The sequence below is a fragment of the Somniosus microcephalus genome, unplaced genomic scaffold (assembly GCF_052327205.1).
Source record: "Somniosus microcephalus isolate GS21.2 unplaced genomic scaffold, FLI_Smic_1.0 unresolved_chr5, whole genome shotgun sequence".
In the NCBI taxonomy this organism is placed as follows: Eukaryota; Metazoa; Chordata; class Chondrichthyes; order Squaliformes; family Somniosidae; genus Somniosus; species Somniosus microcephalus.
This window is the reverse complement of record NW_028225183.1, coordinates 15,159,138-15,173,056: the sequence shown is the minus strand read 5'-3', so window position 1 is coordinate 15,173,056 and position 13,919 is coordinate 15,159,138. Positions and strand designations below refer to the sequence as shown.

The following is a 13,919-nucleotide window of genomic DNA, read 5'->3' as shown; positions in this document are numbered from 1 at the left end:
CCACGGCCCTATATAATTGGAGTAAGACTTCTTTACTCCTGTACTCAAATCTTCTTGTAATGAAGGCCAGCAGACCATTTGCCTTCCTAATGGCTTCCTGCACATGCACATTCACTTTCAGTGACTCATGTAAAAGGAAGCCCAAGGCCATTTGAGCATCTGAATTCCCCAATTGTTCACCATTTAGGAAAAACTCTGCCTTTCTGCTTTTTACCAAAGTGGATAACTTCACATTTATCCACATTATAATCAATCTGCCATGTTCTCGCCCACTAACTGAGCCTGTCGAGATCCCCTTGAAGCCTCTTCACATCCATTTCACAACTGACGCTGCCACCTAGCTTGGTGTCATCAGCCAATTTTAAAATGTTACATCTAGTCCCCTTATCCAAATCATTGATACAGATTGTGAATAGCTCGTGCCCAAGCACAAATCCTTGTGGTACCCCACTAGTCACAGCCTGCCATCCTGAAAAAGATTCATTTATCCTTACAATTTGTTATCTGTCTGTTAACCAATTCTCAATCCATGGAAGTATATTACCCCCAATTCCATGTGCCTAATTTTGTTCACCAAACTCTTGTTTAGGACCTTATCGAAGGCCTTTTGAAAATCCAAATACACCACATCTACCAGTTCCCCTTTGTCTACTCCACTAGTTACATCCTCAAAGAAATCCAATAGGTTTGTTAAACAGGATTTCCCTTTCATAAATCCATGTTGTCTCTGCCCACTCTTACTATTACGTTGTAAGTGCCCAGTTATTGCATCCTTTATAATAGATTCCAGCATTTTCCCAACTACTGATGTCATACTAGCAGGTCTGAAGTTCTCCATTTCTCTCTCCCTCCTTTCTTAAATAGCGGGGTTATATTTGCTATCCTCCAATCTGCAGGAACCGTTACAGCATATATACTATTTTGGAAGATGACAACCAATGCATCCACTAACCCAATGGCCACCTCTTTAAAAAACCTAGGATGTTTTTAATCCGGCCCTTGAGAATCATCGACATTTTCGCCCATTAATTTTGTTAGTACTGTTTTTTACGATTAATAATTTGATTAAGTTCCTCATAATCGCCACATCCTTGGTTTTCTCGTATTTCTGGGAGGTTTTTTGTGTCTTCCTCTGTGAAGAGAAAAAAAAAGTATTTATTTAATTTCTCTGCCATTTCCTCATACCCCATTATAAATTCTCCCGTCTCTGATTGTAAAGGGCCTACATTTACCTTCGACTGTCTTTTCCCTTTCACATACCTATAGAAGTTTTTACAATCCGTTTTTATATTTTTCGCTACTTGGTGCTCACAGTCCATTTTCCCTTTCTTTATCAGTTTCTGGTTCCCCCTTTGTTGATTTCTACAATGATCCCAATCCTCAGGCTGACTGTTTTTTCTGGAAACGTTATAAGCTTTCTCCTTTGACGTAATACCAGCTTTAATTTATTAATAAAGACAATGCTGATAACACTCAGCAGGTCAGGCAGCATCTGTACAGAGAGAAAAAGAGTTAAAATTTCAGGTCGATGACCTTTCATCAGAACTGGAAGATATCAGGTATTACCAGTATTAAAGCAATGAGAGAGTCAGAGAAATGTGCGGTTGCATAAGGAAAGAACAAAATCTGTGATTGGCTGGAGGGCAGGTGTGATTCAATGACAAAAGTGATGATGGCGCAAGGCGAATGGGGAAATTAAAGGAAAAGAAGATAGGACTAGAGGAGCTGTAAATGGTTACAGCAGAATAACAAGGGGGAGGTGCAGTCGGGCACATGTGGCATATAAGTTTGGGTAGAGCCCAGGAGTTTAGAGCAGCCTGCTGTCTATGTACCGGGATCTCTAGCACAAAACCCAACCCACACCTCCACATTATATGAATTTGACTGATCAGCCATGATCTCATTAAATGGTGGAGCAGGCTCGAGAGGCCGAATGGCCTACTCCTGCTCCTATCTTCTATGTTTCAATATTTCTATGACAAGTGGAACCATTTCTGGGTTCTAGCTGGGAGAGCAAGTGGTAATGGGAGCAATGCAGGATTGACACGGTCGAGGGCCCTGTCAATCACAATGGAGCTATATACTCGGCTGAGGAAATATGATGACATTTCGGAATCACTGGTGCGGAAGGTGGCATCGTCAGAACATATGCAACGGTGGTGGAGAAACTTTGAGAATAGAATAGATCCCGTCCAGGAAGCCGGGTGGGAGGAAGTCTACTCAAGATTCCTGTGGGTGTTGATTGGATTATAGTAGATATTTGTGGACGGCCTAGCACCTGAAATGGAGATCTGGAAGTCGAGGAAGGGAAGCGGTTCACCATTTGCATGTTATTCCTGTGTTTAAAATGTCAGATAGAACAATTCCAAGGATCTACAGGCCAGTTAGCATAACGTCGATGGTAGAAAAGATAATGGAATCCGTACTCAAAGATGGATCAGAAAAACATCTAAAAGCACAAAATATAATAACGAATAGTCAGCAGGTATTCCAAAAGGGAATCATAGAATGGTTACTGCACAGAAGAAGATCATTCGGCCCGATGAGCCCGTGCTCACACTCTGCACATGCACTTCAGCTAATCCTCTGCCCCTTCACCCTAAGGCTGCAATCTTTTCCTTCAGGTAATTATCCCATTCCATTTTGAAAGTCACGATTGACTTTCAGAATCTTGTATGGTTCAATGAGATCACCTCTCATTCTTCTAAACTCCCGAGAGTATAGACCCGTTTCTCATCATAGGACAGCCCTCTCATGTTGTTTGCAAAGGAAAATGCCTCAGTTCTTAGAAGGTCCTGCTGATATTTCCAGCTACAGGACATCATTTTGATTTAAGGCAAAACTGAAATAAGAACATAAGAACATAAGAAATAGGAGCAGGAGTAGGCCAATCGACCCCTCGAGCCTGCTCCACCATTCAATAAGATCATGGCTGATCTGATCCTAACCTCAAATCTTCTATCACTCTGCATCCCCCCGAACCCATGTGATCTCCCGGGAGAGGCGAAAAACCAGATAAAGACCCAATGGCCAATTTGGGAGAAAAAAATCTGGGAAATTCCTCTCCGACCCATCTAGGCGATCGAAATTCTTCCAGGAGATCACTCTGTCCCTATATTTTCTACAGTACTCACCTTCTGTAAAGGCGATCTCCACCCCAGCCAGGAACAGGAATAAAACCATCTCCTGAAATCTAACAGAATTAGAACACAGTAGGAGCAGAACAAGGCTACACGGCCCCTGGGCCCACTCCACCACCCACAGGGCCATGACCATTCCGAACCTAGACTCATGTCCAATTTCCTGCCCGCTCCCTGTAACCCTTAATTCCCTTTACTTCTAGGAAACTATCTATTTCTGTTTTAAATTTATTTAATGATGTAGCTTCCACAGCTTTCTGGGGCAGCAAATTCCACAAACCTACCACCCTCTGAGTGAAGAAGTTTCTCCTCATCTCAGTTTTGAATGAGCAGCCCCTTATTTTAAGATTATGCCCCCTAGTTCTAGTTTCACCCATCATTGGGAGCATCCTCACCGCATCCACCCGATCAAGCCCCTTCACAATCTTATATGTTTCAATAAGATCGCCTCTCATTCTTCTGAACTCCAATGAGTAGAGTCCCAATCTACTCAACCTCTCCTCATATGACCACCCCCTCATCCCCGGGATTAACCGAGTGAACCTTCTTTGTACTGACTCGAGAGCAAGTATGTCTTTTCTTAAGTATGGACACCAAAACTGTATGCAGTATTCCAGGTGCGGCCTCACCAATACCTTGTACAACTGCAGCAATACCTCCCTGTTTTTATATTCCAACCCCCTAGCAATAAAAGCCAACATTCCATTGGCCTTCTTAATCACTTGCTGCACCTGCATACTAACTTTTTGAGTTTCGTGCACCAGGACCCCCAGATCCCTTTGTACTACAGTACTTTCCAGTTTCTTGCCATTAAGATAATAACTTGCTCTATGATTTTTCCTGCCAAAGTGCATAACCTCACACTTTCCAGTATTGTATTCCATCTGCCAAATCTCTGCCCACTTACTTAGCCTGTCTATGTCCCTTTGCAGGTTTTTATGTCCTCCTCACTCACTACTTTCCATCCCATCTTTGTATCATCTGCAAACTTTGACATGTTACACTCGGTCCCCTCCTCCAAATCATTAATATAGATTGTAAAGAGTTGGGGACCCAGCACTGACCCCTGCGGAACACCACTAGTTACTGGTTGCCAATCTGAGAACGAACCATTTATCCCAACTCTCTGCTTTCTGTTAGAGAGCCAATCCTCCACCCACGCCAGAATATTACCCCCAATCCCGTGATTTTTTATCTTGAGCAATAATCTTTTGTGTGGCACCTTGTCAAATGCCTTTTGGAAGTCTAAATACACTACGTCCACTGGTTCCCCTTTATCCACCCTGTATGTTACTTCCTCAAAGAACTCAAGCAAATTTGTTAAACATGACTTCCCCTTCATGAAACCATGCTGAGTTTGCCCTATTAAATTATGTTTATCCAAATGTCCCGTTACTGTCTCCTTAATAATGGACTCTAACATTTTACCAACCACAGATGTTAGGCTAACAGGTCTATAGTTTCCAGCCTTCTGCCTACTACCCTTTTTAAATAAGGGTGTTACATTAGCAGTTTTCCAATCTGCCGGGACCTTTGCTGAGTCCAGTGAGTTTTGGAAAATTATTACCAATGCATCCACAATCCCTACCGCTACTTCCCTCAAGACCCTAGGATGCAAGCCATCAGGTCCAGGGGATTTATCCGCCTTGAGTCCCATTATTTTACCAAGTACCACTTCCTTAGTGATTTTAATTGTATTTAGTTCCTCCCCCCCTAGAGCCCCCTGTTTGTCCAGTGTTGGGATATTCTTAGTGTCCTCTACTGTAAAGACTGATACAAAATAATTGTTCAGTGTTTTTGCCATCTCCATGTTTCCCACCATTAATTTCCCCGTCTCATCCTCTAAGGGACCAACATTTACTTTAGCCACACTTTTTCTTTTTATATAACTATAGAAACTTTTACTGTCTGTTTTTATATTTTTTGCTAATTTACTTTCATAATCTATCTTCCCTTTCTTAATCAACCTTTTTGTTATTTTTTGCTGTCTTTTAAAGACTTCCCAATCTTCCATCCTCCCACTAGATTTGGCTACCTTATATGCCCTTGTTTTTAGTCGGATACTATCCTTAATTACTTTACTTAGCCACGGATGGCTATCTTTTCTTTTACACCCTTTTTTCCTCAGTGGAATATATTTTTTTTGGAAGTTGTAAAATAACTCCTTAAATGTACACCACTGGTCATGTACCGTCTTACCCTTTAATCTATTTTCCCAATCCACTCTAAATGGAACAGGAGAAATCCTTACTGGAAGCTTTGACCATGCTGGAGGAAGTTAGGATTGCTGCACTGTTGGCTCGAATACTTCAATATTTCCGGTGTCTCCCTTACATATAACAACATAAAGGGACATTTATTTTCCACCTCCATCTCTAAGCTCTTAATGTGGCACTTCCTCATATCATTTAATCACTATGATTATACTGAATGATCATACGGAAAAGAGTGAGAAATATTGCAAACGACAACAACAACTTGTATTTATATAGCGCTTTTAACATAGTTAAAACGTCCCAAGGCACTTCACAGGAGGGTAGCCTCAGTCTGCAGGACGATATAGATGGGTTGGTCAGATGGGCGGAACAGTGGCAAATGGAATTTAACCCGGCAAAGTGCGAGGTGATGCACTTTGGGGGGACTAACAAGGCAAAGGAATACACAATGAATGGAAAGACCCTAGGCAAGACGGAGGGTCAGAGGGATCTGGGTGTGCAAGTACACAGATCCCTGAAGGTGGTGGAACAGGTGGATAAGGTGGTAAAAAAGGCATATGGGATACTTGCCTTCATTAGCCGAGGCATTGAATATAAGAGCAAGGAGGTTATGATGGAGCTGTATAAAACACTGGTTAGGCCAGAGCTGGAATACTGTGTGCAGTTCTGGTCGCCACACGACAGGAAGGATGTGATCGCGTTCGAAAGGGTGCAGAGGAGGTTCACCAGGATGTTACCAGGGCTGGAGCGCTTCAGCTATGAAGAGAGACTGGGCAGATTGGGTTTGTTTTCCTTGGAGCAGAGGAGGCTGAGGAGGGACATGATTGAGGTGTACAAAATTATGAGGGGCATAGATAGGATGGATGCTGAGGAGCTTTTTCCCTTAGTAGAGGGGTCAGTAACTAGGGGGCATAGATTCAAGGTAAAGGGCGGGAGGTTTAGAGGGGATTTGAGAAAGAACTTTTTCACCCAGAGGGTGGTTGGAGTCTGGAACTCACTGCCTGAAAGGGTTGTGGAGGCAGAAACCCTCACAACATTTAAGAAGCATTCGGATGTGCACTTGAAATGCCATAGCATACAAGGCTACGGGCCAAATGCTGGAATATGGGATTAGATTAGACAGGGCTTGATGGCCGGCACGGACACGATGGGCCGAAGGGCCTCTATCCGTGCTGTATTGCTCTATGACTCTATGACTCTATGACTATTATGAGACAACAATGTGAAACCCGCTTAAATAAAAGAAGGTAGGCTTATTGGTGAAATATTTCAACCACAGTGAGTGAATGTGACAATGATGAAGATTTAATGGGCCAGAACCTCACTATGTCCCTATCGGTCTTTATGGGCAAAACTTGATAATTGCGTATTCGTACACATCAGATTCTGAATTATTGTTCGTATGAAGATAAGACAAACATTTACTTCAGGTGCAATACATATAAGGAGAGATTTATGTCCAGAAAATTTTCCGTGGCCTGAAGAAAAGTTACTGAGGGAGCGGACCTTTCCTTTTAAGGGCAATATGCAAATATGCATGTCTATCTCTTTATTATTGCAGCGTTTTGTCAAATGCTATATCATTATATATTGCAATATTTTCGCAGAATCGACATGAGAAAACAACAGCACTTCCTGAATGAAGGGGAATTTTGATCATAAAGAACGAGTCGTTGAGATGGTAAGAGGCAGCGAATGATGTGGCGAGGCAATGTGTGCCAATAGAAAGCATACTTATCTGGCAGGGAAGAGACCATGATCATGAAGGTGGTTCTCCCAGGACGAGGCTAGCTCATTGCACTTCAGATGTGCTGACGTCTGCGATGTCCACAAATGCGGGATACTCGACTGCAAAATTTGTGGTAGTGGGGGACTGCGTTCACGCTATCCCCTGGCTTTACAATTAAAATTAGATTTTCAACTAACCTCTCAAATTCCCTGTTATTTTTGCTTTTAATGCTAACTTTGCTTTGTTTCCGACTGAGGGAGCTGTGATGCAAAACGGCCTTTCTCCAAAACACAGCCTATTCAAATCCACTCATAAGCGGTTCCCAAAGCTCACATTTCATTTCCTCACTACGCTCACATTTATATTCATTTTTATAAATAAGAAATTACATATTTTGCACAAAAAATCAAAAATTATTCATTCTTACAAATCCACACTGAGAACAACCAGACTTTCAAAGCTGCATGCCAACTCTGCATTTTGGCAAAATGTATACCCTTTTTAACTACAGAAACAATGATACAGCACCGAACCAGGTCATTCGGCCCATCGTACCTCTGCTGGCTCTTTCAAAGGGCTATCCAATTAATCATACTTCTCTGTTCCTTCACCAAATCCCTGCAATTATTTTACCATCAAATATTATCCACTTTACCTTTTCAACATTACTGCTCAATTTGCTACAACCACCCTTTCAGGCAGAGCATTGCAGGCACTCACAACAATTTGCTGCATTACTGTTTTTCTCCTCATCGAGGAGGAGTCGGGGAAGCTTCCTACTGGTTCTTTTGCAAATGTTCTTAAATCTGTGTCCATTGTAACTGACAGTGGAAACAGTTTCTCCTTATTGACTTGTTATCGTTTATTTATATAGCACTATTAAGGTAGAGCAACGTCCCAAGGCACTCCAACGGAGCGTTATCAAAAGAAGTTCACACCCTACTGCACAAAAAGATATTAGGACATTAAAAAAGAAAATGCCGGAAATACTCAACAGGTCAGATACCATCTGTGGAGAGAGTAACAGAGTTGTTGTAGAGAAGAGTAGAACTTCATCAAGGTTCTGACGGAGGGTCATCGCCCTGAAACGTTAACCCTTTTTTTCTCTCCACACAGGTGCTGCCTTACTTGCAAGTATTTTCAGCATTTTCGTTTTTTTTTCAGATTTCCAGCATCCGCAGTATTTTGCTTTTGTATTTGAGATATTAGGACAGGTGAGCAAAAGCTTGGTCGAAATAGTAGGTTTTAAGGAGCGTCTTAAAGGAGGAGAGAGAGGGAAGTAGCGCAGTTTTGGGAGGGAACTCCTGATTTTAGGGCCTAGGCAGCTGAAAGCACGCCGGTCAAAGGTGGAGCAAATAAAATAGGAATACGCAAGAGGCCCGAATTGCAGGTGCACAGAGATCAAAGGCAACATGAGGGCAAAAATTTTAAGTAGCGTGTGGATATCATCTGGAATTCACTGCCTGAAAGGGTGCTGGAGGCAGATTCAATTGTGGCTTTCAAAAGGGAATTGGATATGGACTTGAAAGGAAAATAATTGCAGGTCTATGGGGAAAGGGTGAGGGAGTGGGACTAGCTGAGGTGCTCTTTTGGAGAGCCGGCATGGGCTCCACAGGCTGAATGGCCTCCTTCTGTGCTGCAGCCATTCTATTATATGATCTCGGAGATATGTAGCCAATGGTCCCTCTGGCTTGTTTCTTTGGCCTGCCGGGCCCCGCCAACGGGTTGTGCGACCTATTCAAAACTCAGCACATGCACGTTATTTCTCTTTAAAGGCCGGCTCACCGGATGCACGGGACCTGCAGCGTGCTGTGCTTCTGTGTGGCCTTGAAGAGTGCATTGGTTGCAGTGTGTTTTGGTTGGATGTTAAATTGAAAGGGAGTGTCGAGCCCGTGGAGGGATTTGAAAACAGGAGAATTTTAAAATCGAGGCATTGCTGGACTGTGACCCAATGTAGGTCAGCGAGCACAGGGGGTGATGGTGAACGAGTCTTTGTGCGAGATACGATACGCACAGCAGGGTTTTTGCAGAAGTAACCCTTTAGTAACTTCTTTATGTATTGATGAATGTGTGTGGTTAGAGCCATGCGGCCTGTTGAGCCGTAAAAATCTATCTATCTCAGCCTTGAATATTCTCAAACACTCAGCATTCACAGCCATCTGGGGCAGAGAATTCCAAAGAGGCACAACCTTCTGAGTGAAGAAATTCCTCCTCATCTCGGTCTTAAATGGCCTACACCTTATCCTGAGACTATGCCCCCTAGTTCTAGACACTCCAGCCAAGGGAAACAACCTCTCATGCTCTACCCTTTCAATCCCTTTCAGAATCTTGTATGGTTCAATGAGATCACCTCTCATTCTTCTAAACTCCAGATAGTATAGGCCCATTTCTCAACATAGGACAGCCCTCTCATGTTGTTTGCAAAGTAAAATGGCTCAGTTCGTAGAAGGTCCTGCTGATATTTCCTGCTACAGGACATCTTTTTGATTTAAGGCAAAACTGAAATGGAACAGGAGAAATCCTTAATGGAAGCATTGACCATGCTAGAGGAAGTTAGGATTGCTGCACTGTTGACTCGAATACTTCAATATTTCCAGTGTCTCCCTTACATATAAGAAAATAAAGGGACATTTATATTCCACCTCCCTCTCTAAGCTCTTAATGTGGCCTTTCCTTATATCATTTAATCACTATGATTATACTGAAAGATCATACTGAAAAAGTGAGAAATATTGCAAACATCAACAACAACTTGTACTTATATAGCGCTTTTAACATAGTTATAACGTCCCAAGACATTTCACAGGACTATTATGAGACAACAATGTGAAAACCGCTTAAATAAAAGAAGGTAGGTTTATTGGTGAAATAATTCAACCACAGTGAGTGAATGTGACAAGGGATGAAGACTTGATGGGCCAGAACCTCACTATGTCCCTATCGGTCTTTTTGGGCAAAACTTGAAAATTGCGTTTTCAAACACATCATATTCCGAATTATTGTTCATATGAAGGTAAGACAAACATTTACTTCAGATGCAATACATATAAGGAGAGATTTATATCCAGAAAATTTTCAGTGGCCTGAAGTAAAGTTACTGAGGGAGCGGTCCTTTCCTTTTAAGGGCAATATGCAAATATGCATGTCCGTCTCTTTATTATTGCAGCGTTTTGTCAAATGGTATATCATTATATATTGCAATATTTTAGCAGAATCGACATGAGAAAACAACAGCACTTTCTGAATGAAGGGGAATTTTGATCTTAAAAAACGAGTCGTTGAGACGGTAAGAGGCAGGGAATGATGTGGCGAGGCAATGTGTGCCCATAGAACGTATGCTTACCTGGTAGGGGAGAGAGAGACCATGATGATGGAGGTGGTTGTTCCGGTACGAGGCTCGCCCATTGCATTTCGGGTGTGCTGACGCCTGTGATGTCCCCAAATGCCGGATACACGACTGCAAAATTTGTGATAGTGGGGAACAGCATTCGCGCTATCCCCTGGCTTTACAATTAAAATTAGATTTTCAACTAATTTCTCAAATGCGCTGTTATTTTGCTTTCAATCGTAACTTGAAGGAGCTGTGATGCAAAACGGCCTTCCTCCAAAACACAGCCTATTCAAATCCACTCATAAGCAATTCCCAAAGCTCACATTTCATTTCCTCTCTACGCTCACATTTATATTCATTTTTACAAATAAGAAATTATATATTTTGCAAAAAATTCAAAAATTATTCATTCTTACAAATCCACACCGAGTACAACCAGACATTCAAAGCTGCATGCCAACTCTGCACTTTCGCAAAATGTTTAACCTTGTTAACTACAGAAACAATGATACAGCACAGAACCAGGTCATTCGGCCCATCGTACCTCTGCTGGCTCTTTCAAAGGGCTATCCAATTAATCATACTCCTCTGTTTTTTCACCAAATCCCTGCAATTATTTCACCATCAAATATTATCCAAATTACCTTTTCAGCATTACTATTCAATTTGCTTCAACCACCCTTTCAGGCATAGCATTCGAGGCACTCACAACAATTTGCTGCATTACTGTTTTTCACCTCATCGAGGGGGAGTCGGGGAAACTTCGTACTGGTTCTTTTCCAAATGGTCTTAAATCTGTGTCCACTGTAACTGACACTGGAAACAGTTTCTCCTTATTGACTTGTTATCTTTATTTATATAGCACTATTAACGTAGTAAAACGTCCCAAGGCACTCCACAAGAGCATTATCAAAAAAAATTCACACCCTGCCGCACAAAAAGATATTAGGACATAAATAAAGAAAATGCCGGAAGTACTCATCAGGTCAGGCAGCATCTGTGTGGAGAGAAAAACAGGGTTAACGTTTCAGGTCGATGACCCTTCGTCAGAACCTTGATGAAGTTCTACTCTTCTCTACAACAACTCTGTTACTCTCTCCACAGATGCTGCCTGACTTGCAAGTATTTGCAGCATTTTCGTTTATTATTTCAGATTTCCAGCATGCGCAGTACTTTGGGTTTGTATTTGAGATATTAGAACAGATGAGCAAAAGCTTGGTCGAAGAGGTAGGTTTTAAGGATCATCTTAATGGAGGAGAGAGAGGGAAGTGGCGCAGTTTTGGGAGGGAACTCCTGACTTTAGGGCCTAGGAATCTGAAAGCACGCCGGTCAGAGATGGAGCAAATAAAACAGGAATACGCAAGAGGCCCGAATTGCAGGAGCACAGAGGTCAAAGGCAACATGAGGGCAAAACTTTTCCGTAGCGTGTGGATAGCATCTGGAATTCACTGACTGAAAGGGTGCTGGAGGGAGATTCAATTGTGGCTTTCAAGAGGGAATTAGATATGGATCTGAAAGGAAAGAAATGCAGGTCTATGGGGAAACGGTGTGGGAGTGGGACTAGGTGAGGTGCTCTTTCAGAGAGCCGGCACGGGCTCCACAGGCTGAATGGCCTCCTTCTGTGCTGCAGCCATTCTATTATATGATCTCGGAGAGTTGTAGGCAATGGTCCCTCTGGCTTGTTTCTTTGGCCTGCCAGGCCCCGTCAATGGGCTGTGCGACCTATTCAAAATTCAGCACATGCACATTATTTCTCTTTAAATGCCGGCTCACCAGTTGCATGGGACCTGCAGCGTGCTGTGTTTCTGTGTGGTCTTGAAGGGTGAATTGGTTGTAGTGTGTTTTGTTTGGAGGTTAAAGTGAAAGGGAGGGACGAGCCCGTGGAGGGATTTGATAGCAAGAGAATTATAAAATCGAAGCTTTGCTAGACTGTGACCCAATGTAGGTCAGCGAACACAGGGGGTGATGGTGAACGAGTCTTGGTGCTAGATACGATACGCGCTGCAGGGTTTTTGCAGAAGTAACCCTTTTCTTTTACTTCATTATGTATTGATGAATGTTTGTGGTTAGAGGCATGTGGCCCGTTGAGCCATAAAAATCTATCTATCTCAGCCTTGAGTATTCTCAAACACTCAGCATTCACAGCCCTCTGGGGCAGAGAATTCCAAAGATGCACAACCCTCTGAGTGAAGAAATTCCTCCTCATCTCGGTCTTAAATGGCCTACCCCTTATCCCGAGACTATGGCCCCTAGTTCTAGACAATCCAGCCAATGGAAACAACCTCTCAGCCTCTACCCTTTCAATCCCTTTCAGTATCTTGTATGGTTCAATGAGATCATCTCTCATTCTTCTAAACTCCCGAGAGTACAAGCCCATTTCTCATCATAGGACAGCCCTCTCATGTTGTTTGCAAAGGATAATGCCTCAGTTCCTAGAAGGTCCTGCTGATATTCCCTGCTATAGGACATCATTTTGATTTAAGGCAAAACTGAAATGGAACAGGAAAATGCCTTACTGGAAGCATTGACCATGCTGGAGTAAGTTAGGATTGCTGCACTGTTGGCTCGAATACTTCAATATTTCCGGTGTCTCCCTTACATATAACAACATAAAGGGACACTTATTTTCCACCTCCGTCTCTAAGCTCTTAATGTGGCATTTCCTTATATCATTTAATCACTATCATTATACTGAATGATCATACTGAAAAGAGTGAGAAATATTGCAAACGACGACAACAACTTGTATTTATATAGCGCTTTTAACATAGTTAAAACGTCCCAAGACACTTCACAGGACTATTATAAGACAACAATGTGAAAACCGCTTAAATAAAAGATGGTAGGTTTATTGGTGAAATATTTCAACCACAGTGAGTAAATGTGACAAGTGATGAAGACTTGATGGGCCAGAACCTCACTATGTCCCTATCGGTCTTTATGGGCAAAACTTGAAAATTGCTTTTTCAAACAAATAAGATTTCGAATTATTGTTCGTATGAAGATATGACAAACATTTATTTCAGATGCAATAAATAAAAGGAGAGATTTATTTCCAAAAAACTTTCTGTGGCCTGAAGAAAAGTTAATGAGGGAGCGTTCGTTGCCTTTTAAGGGCAATATGCAAATATGCATGACCAGCTCTATATAATTGCAGATTTTTGTCAAAGTTTATATCATTATATATTGCAATATTTTAGCAGAATCGACATGAGAAAACAGCAGCACTCTCTGTGTTCTGGACTTGTTAGATGTAGGTAGCACCCCTAGTGGTTGTTATTGTATAGCAGCGTGTTATTTGACCTTCTTCCTGTCTGCATCGGAAGTAATATTCGAGGAAGTGTTTTCTCAGTTGTGAACAAGGCAGCTTGTTTTCTATCCTCCTCCAACCTTCCTTATATTCTAGGAAAGACGCAATGTCTGTCAGTATCCTTGTTTGGTAACATAATAACTACCTTGCGGTATAGTATTTTAACAATACTTTGTCAATCAGAAGTTTATTA

At 42.1% G+C, this 13,919-nt stretch overlaps 2 non-coding genes across 2 annotated transcripts; both read left to right on the top strand.

The window, feature by feature from the left end:
- Positions 1 to 7,086: 7,086 nt before the first annotated feature.
- LOC147087606 (U1 spliceosomal RNA) lies at positions 7,087 to 7,250 on the top strand. Its single transcript, XR_015075456.1, has one exon. It is a non-coding gene; the product is annotated as a U1 spliceosomal RNA (small nuclear RNA).
- Positions 7,251 to 10,420: 3,170 nt separating this feature from the next.
- Positions 10,421 to 10,588, top strand: LOC147087605 (U1 spliceosomal RNA). The gene has a single exon (XR_015075453.1). It is a non-coding gene; the product is annotated as a U1 spliceosomal RNA (small nuclear RNA).
- Positions 10,589 to 13,919: the final 3,331 nt, after the last annotated feature.